Source organism: Varroa jacobsoni, unplaced genomic scaffold, assembly GCF_002532875.2.
Source record: "Varroa jacobsoni isolate VJ856 unplaced genomic scaffold, vjacob_1.0 scaffold_793, whole genome shotgun sequence".
NCBI lineage: Eukaryota > Metazoa > Arthropoda > Arachnida > Mesostigmata > Varroidae > Varroa > Varroa jacobsoni.
Window position 1 is genome coordinate 236,375 of NW_019213695.1, and position 24,545 is coordinate 260,919.

At 39.6% G+C, this 24,545-nt stretch overlaps 1 protein-coding gene and 1 long non-coding RNA gene across 6 annotated transcripts in view; both read left to right on the forward strand.

Moving 5' to 3' along the window:
• The window catches only part of LOC111263839 (uncharacterized), a 246,032-nt gene that overhangs the window by 46,207 nt on the left and 175,280 nt on the right, over window positions 1–24,545 (forward strand). The window lies entirely within an intron of this gene.
• On the forward strand, window positions 6,375–12,753 carry LOC111263843 (uncharacterized). Of its 2 annotated transcripts, XR_015312466.1 has the most exons (4): window positions 6,375–6,520; window positions 7,718–7,883; window positions 11,583–11,921; window positions 12,530–12,753. It is a non-coding gene; the product is annotated as an uncharacterized LOC111263843 (long non-coding RNA). The 2 variants fall into 2 exon arrangements; XR_002682496.2 differs by lacking the exon at window positions 7,718–7,883.

The window sequence follows — 24,545 nt, forward strand, 5'->3', positions numbered from 1 at the left end:
TAGGCATGCGTGGCAACGCTGCAGTGCTCGGACAACCGCCATATGTCAATTGTACTCTGTGCTACGACGCGCCGTTGGATTCAACCACCCACTGGAGTCTCCGCATTAGTAACGGTGCTATGCGTCGATCCGGGGCGAGGGTCTCCTACATAGCGTAGCATAGCATGCTACAAGTCGGCGCCACACACGCAAGCAAACACATTCGCAGAAGCGTACAAACCGTTTGAGATTGCAATCCATCTAGTAAAATCAGGAGCGGAGGCGACCGCCGTTGCCATCGTCATCGCCACTAGAATAACGAATTGATGGCGATCCTAGTTACACGTAAACGTCGCTAGCTGAGGCTGCTGTTTAGCTATGGATAATTGCTTTAGCTTCGCTCAATCCTGAGCCTAGAGGCTGATTTGACTCGACCGTTACTTGTCGTCGATCGTTGTTGCCTTTCTTTAATCTTTCACATTATTTTAGCCTGCAATAGCGTAACGTATTATCGACCCGTACACCATGCAATGGTGTGTGTGTGTATGTATATATATATATATATATATATATATATATATATATATACATATATAGCGCGGTGTCTAAATCCGGAATTCTTCTGTGGTTTTATTTCGAATGCAAACTTTCGGTCGGTATTGTTAAATATATAAGCCGTATCGACCGCGACTACAGCCTCAATTTAGAAACTAAATCACTTACTAGGAATTTTTGAAATATTCCTTCTTTGACTTAACGCAAGTAACTTTCCAATAATAAACGTGTGTAAGTATAAATTTCTTGAAGTATGGCTTAAATACGTCACATACTTAAAAATTTTGCGGGATCAAATTATGGGGGGCCGATAGCAGACCGAACAATAAAAAGTCAAAAAGGTGCACAAAATTTTCAAAAATGATTTGGTTGAATTCATGTGAACGACTCAATTTATAAGTACCATTCTCCTCTCCGAAAATTTCGTTAATTTCTCTACAAAATAAACCTGGTTTATAAAAAATGGCTTCTTGGGTTCTTTCGATGAATTCTTTGGTCTTTCAAACCCAAACCCTATTGATAGTATATTCCGCTTCGCATCATGGGAGTCTTTCTCGGATTCTTTAGAGACCGCACGAAAATTAGAATTAACGCAGACTATCGATTTCGGACAAAAAAGGAATCTCAGTCCTCGTTGATGCATACCTAGCGTGAGGAGATTGGAAAACCGTTGATCTTCATTCAAATTTCAAAAACGACGCACTCTTTTTTACAATGACGCATTTGTGGTTTTTACTTAGAAAAAAACTGGCTTTCTTCTGGCGTCACTACAACAGGCTGTCCGTCAAAGTTTACCAGTATTCAAAAACGCAGTACATTCCTAGATTTTGTATATATATAAAACCCTCGTGTTGTTTAAAGTATACATGTATCACAAAAAAAAAGTACCGCGGATAAATACTTTGAACTCGTTTGTACTTATATATATATTGGTCATCATCCACAAAAGTAAAATCGTTTGGAAGCCGTATAGTACTCGGATTTGCTTTAAACTTTACATTACGCTGCCGGCACTTAAGCCTTTGCGAGCATCATCGCAAATGCATAATGAGGCTTGGACAGTTTTTGTCTTAAAAATCCGTAAGCATCACTTGCTGACCATGTTATACTACAGACCATGTTATACTACTATCCGCACCCTTCTGCAGAAGAAGCTTACGGCCTGACAGTCACAGTGAGCCTAATGCGTTTGATAAAGTCGCTAGTTTCTTGTTATTTATTTTATATATTGTTGATTTGCTTCTACTCAGAATGTTTATAAACGGTCTAGTAGTATTAATAGTACTGAAAACCGTAATCCTTATATGGTATTCATAAAATACTGTGATATAATATAATATTTAAGTATACACTGTTATTAGTACATGAGAAAAAATCAAAGCTACCTACTAATTTATTTATTATTAATGTTACTATTGTCATCCTTTTTTGATGTTTTTGGTAAATACTATGCAATGTGTAGCACTTACACTTTTAATTATAAAGCGATTGTCATTGAATTTGCTGTGGCCACTTGTATCTGAGCAACTTATTTCATCTTCTTTCGTTTAAGATAATTCCTGAGCTGGAACGTAACTCACACCGGTAAAATGTATCAGCATCGCTGTAAAAATACAGTTTTGTTATTGTTTTTGATTTATACCATTTGATTTAATGCTATGCGACGTACCGCCAGTTATGCAAATTTTTACGGATTAGCCAATAGCTGATCGTTATATTGCACAAGTGTTTTTTTTTTTTTTTTTTTTAATGTAATTTACCATTCACTTGCTAAGAAGCTACTTCTTTCAGTCTGACACATCATGTTGTTCTCCAGGTTGTGACATACGTATACCATTACATAATGAGATAATAATAATAACTACGCCAACAAAATATATAATGTGTATTTTATTTTGATACAATCTTTGACTCCCGACAAAGAGGCAAACCTAGCTTTTTATCTAAGCATTTCCATTAAACATTTCCACGTCGCACAACAATGTCACATGGAAAATGGAAGGCAATGGGGAAGTATAATAAAGATATTGACTATAGTATGAAGTAATAAATTGTATATATATATATACATGTTTATCTCTTTTATTGTGTATGTACGCACGTGCTAATAGATTAGGCGTAATCGTTACCGCTTGCTTGAACGTCGAGAGCAAAAAGGGTTGGTGAGAGGCGCGACTTCATTTTTGAAGAAGCTTAGTTGTACTTCAGCACGCGCCAGATTAGGCCGAAAGAAACGAAAATGAGATCACGGTGGTGTCTTCATATCTGTCGTACCGAACACTGGTCGGCTATGGCGGTTCTTTACTGCAGTGAAATGAAGGCTTTCAAGGCAGCGTACAGCAGCTCAGCTTGATCAAGTGGACATTTGGAAGGCTTCTGTGGCTGAATTGACAGGCAGATACACAGTCACCAAATACCCACGTTGCACGGGCTGTCTTTCCCATAGCGGTCGCAGCAAAAGCAAATTTAACGTTCCTCAAACTTTCGTGTCTTTGGCACGTGTTTTTGTTATTTTTTGCTCTGCGTACAGGATACTATTCCTGCTATTATATTTTGAGGCGTTTAAACAATACGAACGTAAGGATAAGTCAGCAAAAGGCAAACATATATCTATTTTTCTCAGACATAGATACTATAGACATGTAAATTTCCCGCAGTGTTTTTTTGTGAACAGTTGTTGTTCTTTCCGCTGTTTGCCAAGTTTCGTTTTCAATAGAAACGACACACACACGACCGCAGCCCAATAATGTATGTGAGCCAGTCGCAATTCTAGCATCGGCTATGCTCTAATGCGTACAATAGATAAAAGATAAATAAATACGTTTGTCATGCAAGGACATTAACATGGTTGCGAACATCATAATAGAAAATGGCCAAACCCAAATTGCCTGTTGTGATGTGGACGATAAAGGTGAGTGTACTGAACCTATACGCGCGGACACATACAGCATGACGAGCCATCGGTTACAATAGTGACTGTGTCATCGAACGGCTTAAAAAAACTAATGATTTTTTTTAACGGTCATTATATACTCTATTTTTTCATTTTAAATTTATCACATGGACTGCCTGTATGGGCATGCAGTATGGAATTGAAGACTAAAAAAGGCATACTTCGTGTGAAAGCAAGATTTTGTGTTACGTTTCTTATGTTAGAGGACAGACAGCGAGTATCAGATCTGAATAGAGGCCCAAGGGAAGGTACCGAACGAAAGTCACATTCGCGCGTAATTTAAGTAAGAATCCTATATACAGTTGTCTGAATCTGGAAAGGAGAACATAAAGGACAGCCTAGAGCTTAGTTTTCGTATAGCAAATCGGAAGAAAGTCGCCGATCTATTAGCGTCTGTCCAATATGAGCAGATTATCGTAATGATCTTTATTGAGCTTAATTCGTCGCGGGCTAACAAACCTGCGCAGGTTTTCAAATAACCTTTAGCTTAATATTGAGCTTTTTCGGCTTCTTGTCCCTTAGTTTTCATTCAGATTTATTGAGATAGATTTGTCCCTTTCTTCGAATATGAACTAGTCTTTGACTGATTTTCTAATTTACATTAGCCGATTCAACGTCGGAAGCGGATTCTAGTATTAAAAGGATGAAGGTGCCGCATCAACGAGAATAAACATAGAACTTTCGGTAAGTACATCAATTTCATGTCTTCTTTGCATTCCTTTCAAATCTTATGTGTCTTCTTTGCCGCGTCGTTTCGGAAACTTCTCATCAAAAATGAGAATCTCTGCCAAAACAAACTGGTAATATTATTTTGGTACAAATATACAGCAAAAGGGCAATTGTTAATCGTTAACCAACACAGGAAGTTATTGTTGAAAGATTTCGAAGAGCTTAAGAAGCAAACTAACGATCAAAATTAACCTACAGGTCAGTGCCTAGATATGCCTTTAATTGATTAAAGTGTTAGTCATTTGAAGTTCATGATACCGCGTTCTACTGCAAGAAGGGTTATTTTTTTTTTTATCTGAAAACTCACGATTCTTATTGTGGGCTTCGTTCCAGATGAATAGCTTAGAGATGTTCCGAGTAGTCAGTATAATGGTATTAACATTGATAGAATACGACTATATGGCGAAGTCAAGTTTAAAAAAGGAACTTACTTAAAATAAGTATTTGGTATCGGCCAATTATAGACTCAATCGTTTCAGAACAATTCATGCTAACAACCCTAAAATTTCTAGATCTCGACAAAGATTCGAAATTTTACCGCATATATTATAGTTTGCCATTAACGAAGTATTGCAGAGGCATTATATATTCAAGCATCGTCGTTCTGGACACAAACCCAGGTATATGGTCATGGACGTGACATCGAATGGACTATAGAGGAAAACAGAGTGAAGATTGAGAACGTTTTGACAGTGTGATTCCCACACAACTGCCATTTTCCCGATGGCCAGTTGAACAAGTCATTTTACACATGCCACTACGTGGTATATGTTATAGAAGCGGCTTAACCTTATTTTTTTTAATTAGCTATTAAATATCTTCCAATTACTTGTAGAAGCCTCGGTTACAAAGTACTATAATGTGTCGTAGATAACTAATGGGCAGCATAGCGAGTGGTACCAGCTTAAACAAAACTACCACTACCGCTCTTTCATGTCCAAGACATCCAAATGAAGAGCATAAGGATCTGTTGGGCATTTTCTTCTGGCAAAAGGCATCAGCACCGAATGACTGGTTATCAATCTACTGCTCTGCTATTTACAATACAATAGGGCGGTTTGGTTAAGGAATGGTTTTTGTAACCCAGAACGTGTTTTATATATTCAGTTGCTCCAAAAAGCATCATTAACTGTTTCGGTCATTTCTACTATACATACGATAATTTACTGTTCTAGCATAGGCGGCTTTTAAAACATTACGAAAGACTCATTACCTTTTTTGAGCATACTATAAGGAGATGTTTTTTATACAGAATTATTATGAAGGATAACTCTGCAAGTCTAGCTTATACGTGACTTGAATGGAGATCATGTGTAAGGAAGCTATACTGAAATAGAAAGGAACTTATATTTCAATAAAACTTGTTGAATGATTATCAAGGCCCAGCTTCACATCACTGCATTCGTATCTGAAATCGTATTAAGCTAAAGGTTCACATATGCATACGCTCGCACCGTTGTTTGTGATATAGGTTTTGATCATTGATTTTGATTTTGGGGTAAACCATTTAACTGGAGGATTAAGGAAAAACGTTAACAGAAACGTCATCTACACGATGAGACTCAGATGACGACGAACGAACTCCAGCAAGTAAATCGGCAGAAACAGAGCCGATCCGTCGGTGTACGTATGTATCATGCGTACATGTAATTCTCTCTCATTAGAATATCTGCCTATTCTCTTAGTTCTGTATATGTAAACAGAGTCTAGTGTGAGATAATTACCAGATGACCGTTTACGAGAAACCGATCTGCCGAGGTACCTCTCTCTCCATTACTTCAACAGTTCACAAGCAACGCTCCGGCCGATCATCGTCATCAGGATGTTTCTGTTACTAATTTTATTATTTAAGCTAAATTTGTTACATGCCAAAATGAAATTTAAAACTAAATAAAATTTTAAAAAAATTAAGTAAAAGATAAAAACAATTTAACACCTTTAATATCATTTATTATTTTAGAATGGAAGGTTCAGTGCTTTCCATATTCGTTGGCTAAAATTTTGGAATAACCAACGAAATAAGAAGCTCGTTGAATTTGGGCCATTTCCGCATTTTACGAAAGCGGCATGAGTACCTTTTGAACCGTAACTGGCCTTTACTGAGCTGAGTTGCTTAATAAAAAGGTTTAAGTAAAAGACAACACTTATGGATGCGGACCTGATTTTTTTAGGAATAATCTTCTACTATTATTAGTACGCACAAACAATGAAGCAAACTCGTTTACTCTCGAAGAGACCGGTACACTTCATCGTGTCGTGGTACACAACCATTGCCATCCAATGACGCCGAAAGCAACCGTAAAGGTAGTATCTTCTTTTAAATCAATGAGTCTAATGTTGTCTTTTCTGTTAACGTTTGCGGTGCTAGGAGAGTCTTACTTCTAAATTTTCCGTGGACCGATAATCGGAGCCAACGAGTTTTCGCGCGTTCCAATAGCCCTTACTTGTTTGGCAGCCTTTCAAAGTTCGTATTCATTTATTCATGAATATAATTGCCTACTAAAAAATCAATAATTTCATTATCAATAGGTGATAATGGAGACATTGTAAACATGATGACGACCTCCCATTGTTTAAGCGAAACCTTCAATGAGACGCTAAACGGGGATATGTCACACGGTACCGGAGTATATGATTACTCATCCCACATAAACATAACATTATACGGTAGCAAAACAGTAATAACAGATCATCTCACTATAACTGTTTTGCCCCTTTCTTTACGTGCACGATATTTCCTATGGCCTATCTGAATCTCTCCCTGGCGCGACCTCGAGTGCAGTTAAGGAAAGCGTTCGAAGCTGTTTTATGCCAGCGTGGCAATGCAAGTGAAAAGCCTTTTGCTATTCCTTTCTCTCTTTCACTGCATAAAATGCATTTAAGAGGCGGACACATGTCAAACGGACAAGGGAGCTAAGGCAAGATAGTTAGAGAAATGGGTCCTTTGGCGCAGAGTTGTTGTTGCTTTTTTGAGTATCGAAAGTCCCAAATAATTTTTCCTTTTTGTCGCTGGCTGTGACCTGAAGCACATAAAAAGTGCAACGGAACTAATTCTTAGTTGGCTTATTCTTTTTCTGTTTTGTAGAGAGTTTTAGTACAGTTTACGTGGGGTCAGTACCACTAGAGCATAATATCAACCTTATGGGGGCCGAACGTTGGGTTTAGATTCGCGGATGATTCCTATTCCCGTTGAGACCACTATTCATTAATTCTAAATCCCCCTCTAAAGGTTTACTACAAATCTGCCCACCGGATCATCAGACCAGGATTACCCTGGTTAGATTTCCCACCTCTCTAGATGAGCTAACCTGATAAAGGATCATTCGTCATGTTGCTTAACCGTAACCTTACGAGCTCTTTTCTTTCACTCAGGATATTTCGAGCCAGTGTCTCACACCCAACACTCTCATGATTGAGTGATGATAGATACAAACCGTTTCCTGGAGACAAGTTTCTCAAGTTTACTAGAGACAGTTTCTTACTTCATGTTTTATTCTCTAGTCTCGTCAGGTCTACAGGTCGCCGGCCTGTTATGCGCCGTACCTTCCAAGCCTGCAATCCAGAAAACATAAATGTACGATGGGTTTTGATCGATTTCGTGAGAGAAGGTTTGAAACACTTCGTGACTCGTGAGGATCTGTATGCGCTACCGAGAAATGCAATTTAGGTTTGTATGTTACGGATAATGTCTCTTACTGCTGCTCTCGGAGCAAAATTAGATATTGTTTTTCACTCTTCTTGCAACATTCTCAAAACCTTGCCTTCCGCATCATCCGTGGTATCGTACCAGAACATGTGCTTTTCTTCGGCTCTTAGGTCCTACGAAACAGTGCCTGTCAGGACCAACGCCGAGGTTGTGCTAACCGTGTGGTAGGCTTGGACAACCCTAAGCGCAACAATTTGCTGGGCACCTTTAACTAGTTTTGGCCGTGATCCAACGAGTTCGGGTAATGTCCAGACAGGTGCCTAAGGGGCGAAATCGACTTCACTACTGCCTAACAAGCGCCTTTTTCGTTTTTCGGAAGCCATGCTAGTTTGGCAGCATTCTGGCTACTTCTAAGAGGACTCTAGTCACTCTTGTGACAGTTTGCTTGATGGGGTATCCTCCCGTGATTGCGTGATCGATGGTTGTCCAAATATCTCGCCGTTTTTACCAGGTTTATTCTTTCCCCCTTTAAAGTGAGTAAGGAAATCTACATTTTTTCTTACCAATCTGTTTCCGCAAGCGATTCTGACTTTCAGACAGAAAAGCTCCTTTCTTCGGTAAAGTTTCTAAGCCTTTGCTATATTATAGCCTCTATAACTTTTTTAAGAATTCTTACTCTTAAGGGATAAGCACCACTTCACCTTTTTTCACTCTGCCTAAAAACAGCCTGAGCTGAGGATAGATGTGGCAACTACGGCAACATGTCAGAGAGATCTTGTAGCTACTCTTTTTGATACATTATTTTGATTTTAAAATTCCGTTTTTCATAAGAACCGGCCTATAAAGGCCTTAGCTCGATCAAGAGGTTGGTGAGATGGGAACAAGTATTTTAAGGCCCTTATTTTCTTCTTTTCTGGCAGAATATACTTCTTCTTTCTGCCCGTTTTCCCTATTACTTCTATGGCCAATAAGAGCAACTTCGTGTGTGTTCCCATATTTCTTACGGTAAAATTTTCCAGCATTCTTATTGTACCTTTTATTTTGAATACCGGCTTTCGTTGCCTATAATTTTCAGTAGTCTCTTGGAGTGTTGTCGCCCACTTTGATTCGTTCGTTTCCTTTTAGCTTAGTTAGATATTGTTGGACTTTAAGCAATGTCTATATTCCACCAGTAGTTTGGTTTCCATTTTCGATTCATCTTATGAAACTTTGTTTCGCAGATTTCTACTAGAGGACACTGTACATCTTTACTTTGCAGGTCTACATATTCATGAACCTAGCATGTTATAGCCTCCTCTGGTCCTCCTTTTTGTAGGTACGCCAGTGGTCTTCTTGTGCAAGGACCTCTGCTTGCTGCATGCTATGTGCACGGAAGGCATTATGATCGCCTAATACTTCTTCTTCAAAAACTCTACAAACAACAAGTCCACCTTGTATATTGTATATATGCAAAGGAAGAATGCGTGGCGCAGAAAAATAGGCACGTCGTCCGTATTTAGCGTTGTCATTTTTTGCGTGGTAATCTACTTTAGCTGCTGATCCCTCTGCCCTATAAATTTCCTGTGCCTCTGATGGTACCGCCAGGCGCCCAGCAGTGGCCATCAGAGTATTTCCTAATTTCGTCATTGACTCCGCTACGTCGTCTAAAATTCTGTTTGAGTCTTCTATAGCCTCATTGGGACTTGTTTATTAAAAGTCAATAAGAGCTAAATTTCAGATTTCTATCTAGGAAAACTCTCGTAGCAATTTCTTTGTTTTCTTTTTCGCATGCTACGCTGCCGGTACTGCACACCACTTGTCGATCGTTCGTGCTGTCATGTTACATCTTTGCCATTCATCGCTTTCACAGCCTGCCTTGAGGGAACAAACACTGCAACCAACTCATTGTGTTCTTTATCGATGTCAGGACCTTAATAGCAAGTGATTTACGCACACCATTTAGCACGTGTCTATGAGGTGTCTAACAGCGTCACTTGAAACTTGAACACCAAGTGTTCCCTCAAGTACTTTCCCTCGAGGACATAAATTGTTTTACCGGTTTTTCCAGTGTTATCTTGCCGGCTAGTTTATAGTCCCTGCTCACCACTTGATTTTGGACGCCCTTTTATTCGCCTCATTATATAGATTTTGATATAGGTAGAAGCCGTATTTGACTTTTCTGTTTGGCTAAACATCGAATTGCTTAACCAATTTGATCGGCTTTAAAAGCCCAAGAACAGTCTTTTTCTTACTAACGCAATTTTTATACGCCTTTTGAAGATCTAACATTCCTGACAACTATTTGCGTCCTTCTACCTTTTTTCTACTTTATTCTTCCCTATGTGGTGTGAAAAGCTCCATATTCGTTTCATGCACGGTAGAGGTTGGGCTTTTCGGCTGTACCTCGCTCATTCAGAGGTCATGAGATCCACGTACATACTTTCGAGGCGTTAATCTGTCCCACAGAGCCCGAGTAGTGTTATGGATAGTAAAGCCGTTTGAATCCGAACGTTCGCCGCTTTTGAAATTATTTTTCATGAGCTGATCCGCAACGCATTCTGTCTAGCAGACCACCAATTCAACATGGCCTAAAGCCTTTATTTTAAGGCTTTAGGCCATGCTCTGCAGGGCCATCAGTCTTTCTGTACAGTGTGATAAAAGTAAGATAACAGTCGGTAGACTTGTCCGACCGCACCTGGCTCGGATTGCCTTGCCTGCCTGTCTGTCTGCTGCTATAGTGGCCATGACGTAGGAAATTATTAAACTGGCGATGGAAAATATCTTCGAATCACCTGTTATTGCGCTTCGTACCTCGATTAGTTAGTCGCTGTCGCTAACAGCTCAGATTCTACAAATTTTCGAGAGTCAAGATTAAGTACAGCCGGTCTCCGCGTAGCTGAAACCATTTATATCTGGGTAGTTGTCGTTGGATAAAGACCAAACTGATGCCAAAGGTTGGTGGGGGGTTAGTCGAATCATGCTTAATCGATGTCAGTGGAACAACTGTGGTTGTTCCACTGACATCGACAACAAAAAAAGGTCTCCTTTCAAGACGAGGCAGTAAACTCATGCTCAAGGGGAAGCTTTTTTAACTATGAACGGTAAAGCGGGGAAGAACTTTACAGCTTCAAGCAAATAAATAGGAAGCTCTATCTATCCGTAGTTGAGTTGGTCGCTTCATAAGCCCAAGCCGACTAAACAAGCGGAAAGACGCATAAAAACTTTAAACAAACACTGCGTCATGTTTCTTCAGGACACAACTGAACTCTCTAAAATTAGCTTCTGTTTGTTGTCTTTCTTGAGTTCGCAAGTGCTTCTTAGCTCCAAAGGAAAAAAAAGTTCACAGTTAAACCTATACACGAATGTATCCGTTTGCCTCTTTTGTGGGTACATACGCATTTCTTTAACAGTCTGAAGATGAGTAAATGTAATTAGGCGACTGCGGCAATATAAATCAAGATGATTGTCCCATTATTAACTAGATTTCTTGCCAAGTATGCGAGAGCGACAAACAGCACGAAATAGATAACCCTATCAGCACTGCCATTGATTTTTAACGGCCGTTCTCATATACTTGCGTTCGCTAAATCTGCCTTAGCAGTAGTAGATGAGTCGTACCGTACGAGACACATTTTTAGACCAAAACAAAATTTCGATGAAATTGTTGTTTTTATGTTGCATAGTAACGGAAAAACACGTGTCTGAACTTTCCATGTTTGTATGTGTACTTTCTATTTGAAGGAGAATAACGTTATGCACTGACATTCAGCAAAAAGATAAAGCCTGAACTAATTGTCGACATAAAATTGCCGGAAGAGACAAACGTCGGAATTTAGAGCTTGTGGAACTTAGCTCGAACCTTCGAACAGCGGTCTCAAACCTGAAATCCATCGTCCATAGAGTTTAATATCAACTCTCAAATTCTGCACTGCCTTAAAAGTCAGTCCTCAGCTTACGTCGCCGCCTGTTGAACGTGCGAAACCTCGCATTGGTTCTCACTGACGGATATCCAATTCGAGAACTGAACCAAAGAGCGGCCCTCGAGCTGTTATCACCGTGGGGATACATACGATCCTGAAGGTTAAACTTTTGAAGTTATTTAGAGAAGCACTGTGCATGTTGCTGTGTGGAAATAATATTTGTTCATATTAAGAAGATAGGTTAGTGCATGAGAAATTTAAATAACAAGCATACGTAAAACTGACCCTGAAGTCGAAACTTCCGGTGGTAAATACAGTATTTTCGGTCTTCAATTACTAATCAACACTTCAAATTTCTGACCGAGTAGATGTAAATCCTTGTAACTAAATAGGTATTGTAAAAAAAACCAGATCGTTTATATTTTTAGTAAGTTTAATTGATTCATTGTATGTTTTTCCCGCCATTATGTATGCTTATCGGTAGCTTTTGCCAGCGGCATCCTCGAAACGAATTATCGGCTATTTATTTTCAGACACGTGCGGCATGCACAAAATATAAATGAGAAAAAGTACATTACTCACACCCTATTCAACAAATTCATACGGAACGAATTCCAACCGTACTGGTGAACTTCAGTTACTTTCCTTTATTTCTTCAAAAATTGCTCTTTTTATATATGCAGATGAAAAAAGGGTTCCTTTGTTTCCATCTTCTTTTTACCATACTCACAAGCACATTCATTGGACTTTTTCTCTGACGCCTGGTAGGAGGTGCCCTTCCGCGCCGCGCCGTAAGAAGCGAAGAGCTGGAGAGTCTCAAAGGAGAACAACTCTACAAACTGTGTCCTAATTCCTAGGAAACATAAAGAACGTGCAAGGGAGCATATTTCATGACCGTAGAAGAAAAATGATTTCGCACACAGCATATCCAGTGTAACATGGGCTATTTGAAGGCGATTTAAAAAAAAAATGTTGAATGGCAAATGATTTGTTATATACAGGAACATTCGCTTAATCGGGGGGAATAGGTAATCCTTGAGATTTTCCGATGTCTTCATACTAAAAGGGTCCACAACGGACGAGCACTTTTCGTACGATTATTACATATTACAGGCTTTCATATTAAATTGTATCTATACTATATAAAACTGCGTACTCACGAAGCTGTTCGTATATTTAGGGAACTTACCCAATATTATTTGAATTATTTTCCATCATTTTCAATCCGCTGTTTTTATCCACGCGCTCTAAGTATACATGTTATATGTTAACATGTGGACATGGACTAAGTTATATGTTAACTTAGTCCATATCGAATAGGCTATCGACGCGTCTCATATCATCGGAAGTTATAGCTAGTGTTTTTTCCACTACCTGATGTTTTATTATGATGCTAGTTTTGACTTACTGGTTAAGTCCAGTAAGTACCAGTAAGTTTTCGAATCGATCATTTTTCGTAATAGCTTAACTGATCAGATCATTGCGACTAGGTATCTTGCAACGTACGTTAGTGTTTTAATGTGCCGGACACTGAGTTTCTGAGAATTGTGCTTATTGGGGTCACACGCTGCGAAATAGCTTTACAGTCACCATGTTTCACTTACGTTTAATATGTTACGACAATTATAATATAATATTTTTGTTCCTCTCGATTTGCATGTTTTTAGCTCTGTCTCACCTAGCCATCCCAATACGCTGTTAAAAAATTCGGGTAAACAAACACATACTGCCGTTTGTTTCTCTGCTACATATGTAACCTAATTATTTTGAGGAGTTCTATCTGAACCCTCCAGCCATACTGAGAAATAAGCGCATGAAAACGTTTGATGGCCCAGCTGAATCACTATCCCAGTATGGCTATCATTAGCTCATTGCACGTTTTAGTTAGTCCGGCATTTTGGCTGCTGAGATGCGGACGAAGGGTTGTGTACTCCACCTTTGCGGAACCTTACGCCTGAGACACGCCACAGAAGCTTAGCGTAATTATTATGTATAATGTACAATATAAAATAATATAGTGCATTATGTATAACTGTCTGGCCAGTTGTACATAATGCATGCGATCCTAATGAGAGGTTTTTAGAAACGCCGCTCTCCATCTATCTGCCAGCTATGGTTGCTTCCTGCGGACAATCCGACAGTAGCAGCCGCCCACTAGGCATGCTTTGTTTAAAAAGGTATGGGAATAGGCCTCCAAGCGTATTGCCTACCACTGCCGTCACCGCCTGTCCTACCAGAATGTAAGCACGGGCAAAATACATATTCGTTCTTCCCCAGATTCCGATACAGACATGGTCTGCTTTTTTTGACAAAACTGTGCCAGTAACCCGGTTACTAGGGGGACGAGAGACCTTTTTTTTTTGACCTTCTTCCAGAATCGACCGTAGGTTCATGACCATTTGACATAAGAAATGGTAGAGTTACATAAAGACGTGCTAGCCCTCCGTCGATGCCTGTCAGCCTTCGGTGCTTGACTCTAGCTTTTATTTGGTTCCGTTAAAGCTGTTAAAATGTGGATCGGTTCTAAGGCAACGCAACCTCGCATCCGTTGTATGCTAGAGCAACATTGAACGATCGTTAGCGTATTGCTGCTGGACGTATACTTTGAGATTTATCAATTGTCAACATGACCATTGTTACCAACAGTACGAGCGCAACGAAAGCCTTCCCTTTTTCCGGAATAGAGGCGAAGCCCTTCCGCTGCGTTGTGTAATTGTCCGATGACGTCTAATTTTGCGAAAGTTTGCCCGGCTTCCGATGCCCCATACGGTGGACCCACTCCGCAGTGGTTAATGTCCGTAAAAACGAACAGTCCTCTGATCGGCTTATTCGGTCACGTACCTCGTGTGCTGCAATACGAAAATCTCAAGGAGCACTTAAACGCTACGCAAGTTTTTCCTGACTAGCACACGTGTACGTTGCGCATGACCTGGTGCAAGGGCAAGTTATAAAGAAAGATAAGGTTACGGAAGCCTGGCGCGTGATAACGAACACTTACGGGTAGGACATACATAGCCAGGTGACTGAATATTACTGTTGTCAAGTTGATATTTTGGTGTATATGATTCAGTGTAGTATCAACAAGTATTCTGTGCAGGTGGTACTTAACGTTAGAAAGAAAGAGTTCCGAGTATTAGAGAGTGTTATACCACGATGCGTAGAAGAATTGATGGCCTTTATAATGTTTTTATCAACATTAGGTTGCATTTTATTATTTCTAAAAGTTGTGTATTGTGTATGTGTGAATAAAGAAAGTTATTTTTATACATTATTGACCATTAAGCACTGCTCAAAAAATACAGAACGTTCAACCAAGTGAAACTTATCTTACAGCCCAACATTATCGAAAGTATTAGGCCCGACCCTAAAAGTAGCCGTGTGCGTCAATCACCTTATCCAATTAGATTGACAGTTAATTGGGCAGATATTATTGCTCGTTGCCCGAAAGACTGGTTTCATCGCATACATATATGCATCACCATATACGTTACCATTTCTCAGGTTGAAACCACAGATTGCATAATGGACGACTTCATCAGCTGTATTAAATCGCTTTAACAAAATATATGATCGGAAACGTTCCACTTTGACTAACCGGAATCACTGATCTGCCCCAGCGAAGGCTGGGTCGGAACGACGCCCGGTGAACTGTTTCCAGCAATACCGAATCATTGCGACTCCGCGGTAGCATTGTAGTAATAACAGTTGTATCCACCCCAGCAGTTCACTACTGTTGTTCAGCCCTAGCTACACGTTTAACGTAAACACATCAGAACACACAACAGCAACACAAAATATATTTTTTTGTTAATCATTTCACAATGGGTGAGCAAAATGAATACAGACGTTGTTTCTATCCCTCACCGTCGGTCTTGTATAGCGCGTGCCGTGCCGTGCCGTGCCCTTCACTCCCCGTCAAAGAAAAAAACGTCATCAAGCAAGTATCCTTGTGTCGTCTGTCGTGCCTTTCTGATGCTTCATAGAATTGCGGAGGCGCGAAATACATCTTACGCTAACAATAACTATAAAAATTATCATGCCTGAATTACAGTCGAATAATTCTGATGACTTTCATTTTTTATTCACCGTGCATACATACATACATACATACATACATATATATGTATGTAACACACAGTTGGTTGGAGCATTGAACTTCGGTGAGCACTGGCAAAATTTTTTCATACATGACAGTCTTAGGATATTCGCGGCCTTCTAGCGGAATTATCAAATATGGACTGCGATGGACCGATACATCAATACAGTATACTCAACAATATTAAAAATATAACTCGAGCCACGTGAAGCGAAGAGACTTCTTATAATGAAAAGGTCAGTTTTGGGCAAAACATTGGTGATTTAACTCCTGTAGACTACTGAAGCTCCTTGAAAAGCCATTGTAAAAAGAAAATATATTTTATATTGGATATAGTTATTTATGATCAGTTGTTTATTCGCGTAATCGTTTAGTCTATTTCTATAATTACTAGTTTAGCTTCTCCTAAACGCCTAAGGACGACTAAAATACCGCTTAGTTTCCTGCAGGTGGTAACGTTTTTAGACACGTTTCTCCTACAAAGTACCTGAGCGTAACCGAAAAACTATCGTTGAAAAAATTTTATTTGAACCCATGAAAAATTACGTATCTTATTCAGGCACTTGATGACATTTTTGTGGAGTCCGAACTAAATTGGATTGCAAGGCAGACATATGTTTTCGTTTAGTGTCCTTAACTGTATAGCGTATACAAGGATTCTGTCTACAAGGCCTTTACCTGTTGTCAAATGATCTTGTCCTGCCCGATCGGTATCAACCATATCCTATTATATAAATGAATATCAAATTTTTAAAGAGATATTATGTGAGATTTTGCGAAATAGGTCAGCTTCAAAAGTTTAAGGTAGAAAATATAGTAATTTACCTTTTCCAGCAAATTTCTTGGTTAGGCTCAGTTTATCGTATTTACGCTACTTGTGATCGAATTTGATACATACCAATCTATCCTATGTAATTGAGTTACGTTTCAGTAGTGAGCGCCGATTTTGAATACTGATGGGCATAACACCGAGATTTTTTTCTAATCAGTTACTTCAGTTGAAGTGGATGTCCTTTTCCGTTTACTAAAATACGACAACTCGATTGATGTACGCCAACTGTTGCTACAACAAGCGCAAGTGTTAAATTGATCTTTCTAAAGACGGGATTAGTGTTCCAAATTCAGCTTCCAAATCGAACCTATTTCGCAAACGGTAATTTACGACTTGTGAAGAGGTCGATATTAATCTGTTTTATATAGGATAAGTCTCGTACCGATCTGGCAGAGCACGGTCATAGGTCCCTGGTATATTACTCTAGAACATCAAGTGCGGTGAGGTTTTCAAGAGTTCCGTTTTGCGGAAGCATGCACTTTTTCGCTGATGCTGGGCATTTCCAAGGCCGAAACGAATACGTAATACTTTTAAGGAAAGGGGAGATATGCCAGCGATTTAAATTTACTAGAGTTGGTTCATCTGGATCTTAGAGTCAATGTAGTGCCCTTGAATCATAACAGCGTTCACTATCAGTCGTATATACATTTTCGATATAATCATAGACAATGTTTTAGAAATAAATTAGTCTCTAATCGCAAATGTACTATGTAAAACTATATATATATATATATATATATATATATATACCCATAACGAAAGTAAAAAAGATTTCACTGTGCCACCTCAGTCGACCATTACGACCGTATCCACTTGTATGTAGGACATAGCCGCGTATAACCTATTTCTAATCATTTTAAGCCGTTCAGACGATTTCTGAATTACTTACAAATATAGTAGGTAGTATTTATTTGGACAGCGGTATGAAAACAAGGTAAATGCCAAAGAAACTATTATCATACGTAATAACATAGCATTCAAGTTGGATCACATCATTTGATTACAGTTTCTATGCCCTCTGAATTGTTGGATAGGTTAGTTGAACAGAATCTCTTTCATACGAATTCGTAGGTTGTTCTGTAGGGTGCTAGGGTCGACTCGATTATATGTGAGATGACGGTTCTGTGGGTGTGCTGATAATATACACTACAGGTAATGCACAAATAAATGGTTTAGAACTAGCGTTTACCTCCTAGTAACGTACAACTACTCTTAGGACGTCTAACTTGGATCGGTTCGGTAACTGTAGCCACTTCGAACGGCGTACATTCATACGCAGCTTTATGTACGACGAACAGAAAGTCGCTACTACGTAACATAATGCTAACAATACCTTATATCGGCTTAATGGGACCGTTAATGTTAGCAAGACTCAGCTGGTTCCGATCTAGGTGTTGTAGGAAGACTCATGAGCATCGTCATAATTTCTGCAAAATGCCGAAACTATGATTAAGAAAGAACATGATGGGAAACAAAAGCTGTATGCATGCGATTAGAACGGAACCCCAAATTATACCTTACGAATCCTTTGCATATACGACAACTTGTAGGGCATGGGATCAGTATAACACGTTGATCTATCCATATGTGTATCACAATGTATTGTACAGATCCGGCAGAACATCTTTTCATGATGAACGTCAAAGTCGGTCAGGATAAGTTGGCTCTACTTCCTGATCTATGGCATATGAAATTGTCAACGAAAAACAATTTGAGCCAATCTGAAACGGAATAGTAATAGATTTATGTTGAATTGACAACGGCAGTACCGCACTAAAAGCGGCTAGGTTTTATTATAAGTAGGAGCTCAATCGATCACATGAAGGGCTTACGATTTGAAAATCATCTGGTTCAGGCGTGGTACGTTTTTTCCACTTTTCGCCTTTATCAGATCAGCTTCTCCAACGAATCGATCACCGCTGTGGTAACAGATGTTTAAGCGTGGCAGGCACAGCCATAAGACAACACAATACATGTAGAAATTGAAGTGACGTTTTTTCATTACGTTAAATAATTGATCAAATCAATTCGAAGCCGCCATCGTGTCAACACGTTTCCCGAAGTGCCGCCATATGCGATATAAAACAAAAATAAAGTAGCACCGTATGGATTTTTGGATGGCCATCTGCCGTTTTTCGTTGAAATCATAAGCGATCACCCAGCTTTTTTAGTTCGTTTAACGCTGTATAACTAGCACTAGCTATCGACAACGTATGCAGGCATCTTTATCTATATACTATAATCGTTGTATAGAAAACAGTTATTTACTGGTGGTAAATAACGGTCTAACGACGTACTTGAACGGCCGTACAATGCCCTACGTCTGTCGCGTTATTGGACAAGCGAAGCCAGGAATTGTGAAAATGGCGACACTTGAAATATGGTCGGGCATAATTGGTAAAGTTAAAAGTGGCTGTCTGAACTTCCATCATCCAGACAATTTATGAAATAAACGAAGTCATCAAGCTATTGTATTTGAACAAGCAGTAAATAAAGCTTCTTCTCGAAATATTTGACCAACGCGTATTTGATGGCTTTCACTTTTCGACGGCTCGTTTGTTGATGATCAAGAATTGTATCTAGGACGTTAGAAGAAATCCCTTGCTTTACGTTATCGTATTGCTTGAATGGCATCATTTTACCTTGTATTTGATCTCCTACGACGGGTGCGTGGGACGGCAGCAAGCGGTACTTTCGATACCCTTCTCGACAATCGTTCCCACATGTCTTTCTATTGAGTTCTGCTATAATGAAATGTGGACTTGTAATTATTGAAAATCATACTATTATATGCCTAGCTTCATACGAAGCTTCTCTGTTTTCTCAATATTCACATACGCTATTACTGTTAGTGTTAAAAGGATACAGGTTGACAACGCTAAATTTCGGGTGCGTGAAAGGTGGCCAGCTAGCCGATTTCTTTTGTGAACTGTTCCGCTCCACTTAGTTAAAATTGTCGTGGGCGTGCGGGGGGGGGGGGCAAACTGTCATGAGAAATGGTGCAAACACCTTCGGCACTATCATCATCTTGCAGCCCGTGCGTTATGAATAACGATACGCGATCGAACGAAGTCGAAATAACCGAGAAAAGGAACTAATTATGGACGATAAAGTAAGGCAGATGTATTCTAATCAGTATCACGATCGCTACTCATGACCTTCATACAACAGAGCAAAACAATGCTGCCACGAACAGTGTAGTACCGGAAGAAATCGGTTTCTTTTGGTAGGTAAGGCCAGATTAGCTTTGCTTAGAGGAGACACTTTTTGGGGACGATTTCGATAGAGTTAGTTCATGGGTACTTTTTGTTCCTGTTGATGGGGCTGGGCCTCGCTGTTATGTTGGGTATTTGTTTGCTTGTCAACAGAGCAGCAGAGATAGCAACTACACTACCGCGTCCACTGATCTCTGCCAAAAAAAAATCATAGAACGTTGGCATTTCATGTGGACGAAGGTCAAAGCGTTTCGTACCTTATAAATGCCTGTTGTCACTTTAGCGACAACCAGTGATAATCAATGAAGCATGGATGCGTGTCGGTTCTGCGATCGTGCCATTCAACCTTTGTGACAAATACGAAAAGGATATGATAAAAATAGCTATAACTCTCTAGAACCATTCACACGTACACATATATTTGACAGATGCTGGACTGTATGTGCGCGTCATTTCCTCTGAGCAAGCTGTCAAGAGAGAAAGAATCTAAGGACAAGACAATACTACATAACAACACATTGTATCTAGCTTTAGTATACGGCTAGTCGTCTATTATCTATGCAAAAAAAGGGACGCCAGGGATACGCTTACGTTATTAGCCGGCGGCTAGCCTAGTTAGCTTTCAAAGGGTACTACGTAAGATTTTTCGTAGTAGTTCTCTTTCTGTTGTATGAACAGTAAGACGAAGCAGTACAGACAACGTGACCTGTTTAGGTGTGTTTCTACATGTTTGCCTATCAGATACTATGTGCTACTTGTGTATATATATGCTAGTACATGTCTGTTAGATGGCAACAGCTGATCCGTAACTTTTCGTTTCGATTATCACCTGCGAAAAGCCTAAACAATATCCGCTGGTATCCATAATAAACGATTTGACAATAGTATGGACTAATGGCTTCCAGTTACTAGCGGCGTGCAGAATGCCGAAAGAGCAGTAAAATCCAAATGAAAATTATATCCATGTCTGATTGATTGCTCGTTACACATTGCCGATCCGTTTGGGGCAACACGTCAAGTACGTATACGACCTACAAGCCGATGAAATAGATTAAAATACTATTTAGATTCAAAATACCCTGGTACATAATGTACCCATTCGAGTTCTATGTTCGCTATTGCCGTTAAGCATTTGCTTTAGATGGTTGTCTCTCAATTGGCCATCAGGTGCTATAAGTTAATAGGTAATCAAAGTAGTAATAATTTTACTATTAATAACTTTTTTCGATAGCTAGATAGACAAACACAACTTAGTTGGGAGTAAAATATAGAAGGTGTAATTATTTCTCAATATGGATTTTATAAACCGCTATTCGGAACATATGGTATTTTCAAATATTGTTTTTGTCTCATCTATCCATTGGCGTCACGTTGGTGCGGAAAGAAGTAGAGTAGTATCTAATGGTTTGAAACGAGCAGACCTCATTGTATTGGATTCACCCGGTTCAGAAAGTACGCGTGTATGATTCAATGTCTTCTATTTCTCGACGAAAAATTTACATCAGCTATGGGATTTAGCAGCACCTCATCGACGTCAAACAGCGGCGGTCGGTCTATACACGTCCAAGATAGTAATGACAGGCGTCTCGGAACTTCACGTCCTGCAGTGCTCGAGATCTGTGTAGAATATAGCCAGCATAAAGACGTTCAGGTTGTCACGGTTCCGTTTCAAATCAACCTATATGCGCAAACGGCAAGATGTGATCTAACTGTTCTTCACCTATATGTTATAAGAAGTGTCGCAAATGTCTGAGCGAACTCTGGTATTCTTTTTTTAGGTAGATGGATTACAGGGCAAGCCACCCCAACCCATCGAGATATATACACATAGCTGACCCTGGTATGGGCAATAAGTCAGAAAGTCAGCGTACTTCATTGATAACGATGATTTTGTCGATTAATAAAAGTGAGGGAAATCACCAAGAAATTTGGACATTATTACGAAAGAACTCAACTAGGTCCCCTAATAGTTCACCTTGGTGGATGGTCTCACCCTCTTGGTAGGCATTGTTCATACTCGTGTGTGCTACAATATACAAACCTGACGCTGTTTAATTTGGATTCTTAAAAATACTACCCATTTGATGATTACCTCGTCACTACTGAATATTGGCGAAGACACATTTGTCGTTGCTGAAACGATTTCCTGTTGTGACTTCATTGTGTATCATCATAGAATCATTGTGTACTCAATCTCAGGTGCTAAACTGGGGTGCCTACTTCTAGATGCCATTGGCATGCTATGGTAAGTTAGTAAGTTTTTCATTTTGGGTGAACCTTATTTTCATTTCCATATTCAAGTTACCTATTTTGATTATTTGAGCAGCGTCCGCAAGCTTTCGATCGCAATGTGAAGATTCGTTCATTTACAACGTTGCAGAACACGAGTCGCCGGCCTCGAAAAGTAAAGCTCTTAATAGTTCTGTTAAACGCCGATAGATCCCGAATCAATTTTTCAACGTGTGCCGTCGCGGTAATTACGCTAATTGCCTACATAGTTAATTTGGTAGCAGCTATTGTTGCATGCGGTCAACATGATCATGATTTAACCACTCGATCAAGCATTTAATGGACAGCATAGATGACCAACGTGCCGGAAAAATCTTTTGGTTCGTTAACGAAATCTCACTCGAAGATCGTGGTCCTCATCAGGTCCATTGGATGCCTTTGGAAATTACCGATCGGTCCACTATATGATTTCCATGATGGTTTTTTTTTAATTAACCATAGCTGTATACATTAATATGTGCTCCGGACTGAACCTTGGCACGATCCGTATGCTCGAATAACACGGACCGCTATTTATTTGCGTCTGCCGACGGCTCTTGCCGACGACGATGCTATATAGCATGTTAGCTCCATGCCACGTGAGAACGAATGGTAAGCTAGCGACTACACTACACTATACTTTTCGCAATTTAACCGTAATGGACATCGTGTCAACGTAGCAGACGACATTGTACTCCACATAGCACCATCACACCGTCATGCTGTCATTGTGCTAAATTATCATTTCTCTCGCATGTCAAGTAGACGAAAGGATCACGAGCTGAGACAGAACTACGACTAGAACACAGATCATTTTCGCGTGCCCGCTGTAATAGAAGTTCTTTTCTTAGTCCATCGATGTTTACCGTGCCTGTGGCACCCATCGATGTTCTTTAGGCTACTGTCGACAGCTGAAGCCGGCGGCTGAACAGAGATCTTGTGTAATGACGTACTACCACACCACATATGTATATAATAGCACGATTATGATGGCAATGGTAATATTCATTCGAGTTATCTCCGTAAGCGGACAGCATATGTCGACGCGTAGAAATGGCAAAAATGAATCGTGCCACCACCTCGTTTGCTTGAGTATTATCAAAAGCTGTCTAGCTTTTTGAAATTTACGACAGTTTTTAATGCCTTAACGACGCATGTCACGCATATGTTTACGGTGGATATGGACTGTTTAGACGCCGAATTCAGGATTGACCTATCGATCACAAACACTTACGAGAAATAACTAGTCAAGGCATGATTAGCGAGTATCGGGAAATCTCGTACCCTGTTATGGAGATGCAAGACCAACTGTTCGGACCAACGCAGGACCAATAAGGGTTTGGTCCTTATCACTCGTGCGTCTCGTTTCAGCGCCGTCCGAAGTGCAAAACGAGCCCGCTAATACACACCGTCCATTATTCCTCAAACACTGTTCGTGTAAATTACAAACACTCGTAAGTACGACTAATATTACATTAATTAATGTGAAATGTGGCGGTTACGCAATTGCGCCATGTTCGTCACACTGTTTTGCTACGGTGATTAGAGATGGCAAACGTAACCCCGCAGAAAAGTTCTCTTCTTGAATTGAAGAAATTGAAAAAATGCAGAGTGATTGGTTATCAGGGGGACGAAGATGTCGATTTAGTTTGTTTTGCAGATACATTACTGGTTCTTGTTTGGGATGGAATACACAAAATTAAACTGAATTGTAATAAGGGATTTCGAAATCTCTGTACGTGTGCTCATATAAACCCATACACACGAGGAGATTTATTTATGCCTAGCCGAAGTCAGCGAGAAATGGCACGTGAGCTTATTTGACTCGAAGGAAGAGACTCGGTGTTCCAGCACAGGGTGAGCATAGTTTTTAACATTACGCAAAACCGTAACAGGTATTTTGTCTCAATGTTTATATTGCAATATATGTTGTAGGAGATATTTCTCATAGCTATATATTTTATTTTTTAACTCAACACCTACTCAACCGTAGTAGTACAACCTACTGTAACTACTCATCTAAAAGGAAGCCAGGCTTGATTAACGCTCAAGCTAAATAACAACCTCCTTTAACACCAGAAAGCACTCAAAACAGATTTGTTGCATTACATTGTGCCTAAATAAAAGGACAGTGGTGTTCCGTTCTTTACTAACCTAAAATACTTAGTAGAAGGCGAAATATCTGTCTCTGACGGCATATAATTTTTGTTCGTGATTATTAAATTCTCTAAAGCCGATTGTAACAACATAAGCTAACGTTAAATTTAGCATGTTCTTCTTCAAAGACTTCTTTCAAAAGAGGCTAACTTAAAAAATTTAATAGGGTATCAACACGTAGTAGATACTCCTTGAGGATGATTGGACTACAGTTGC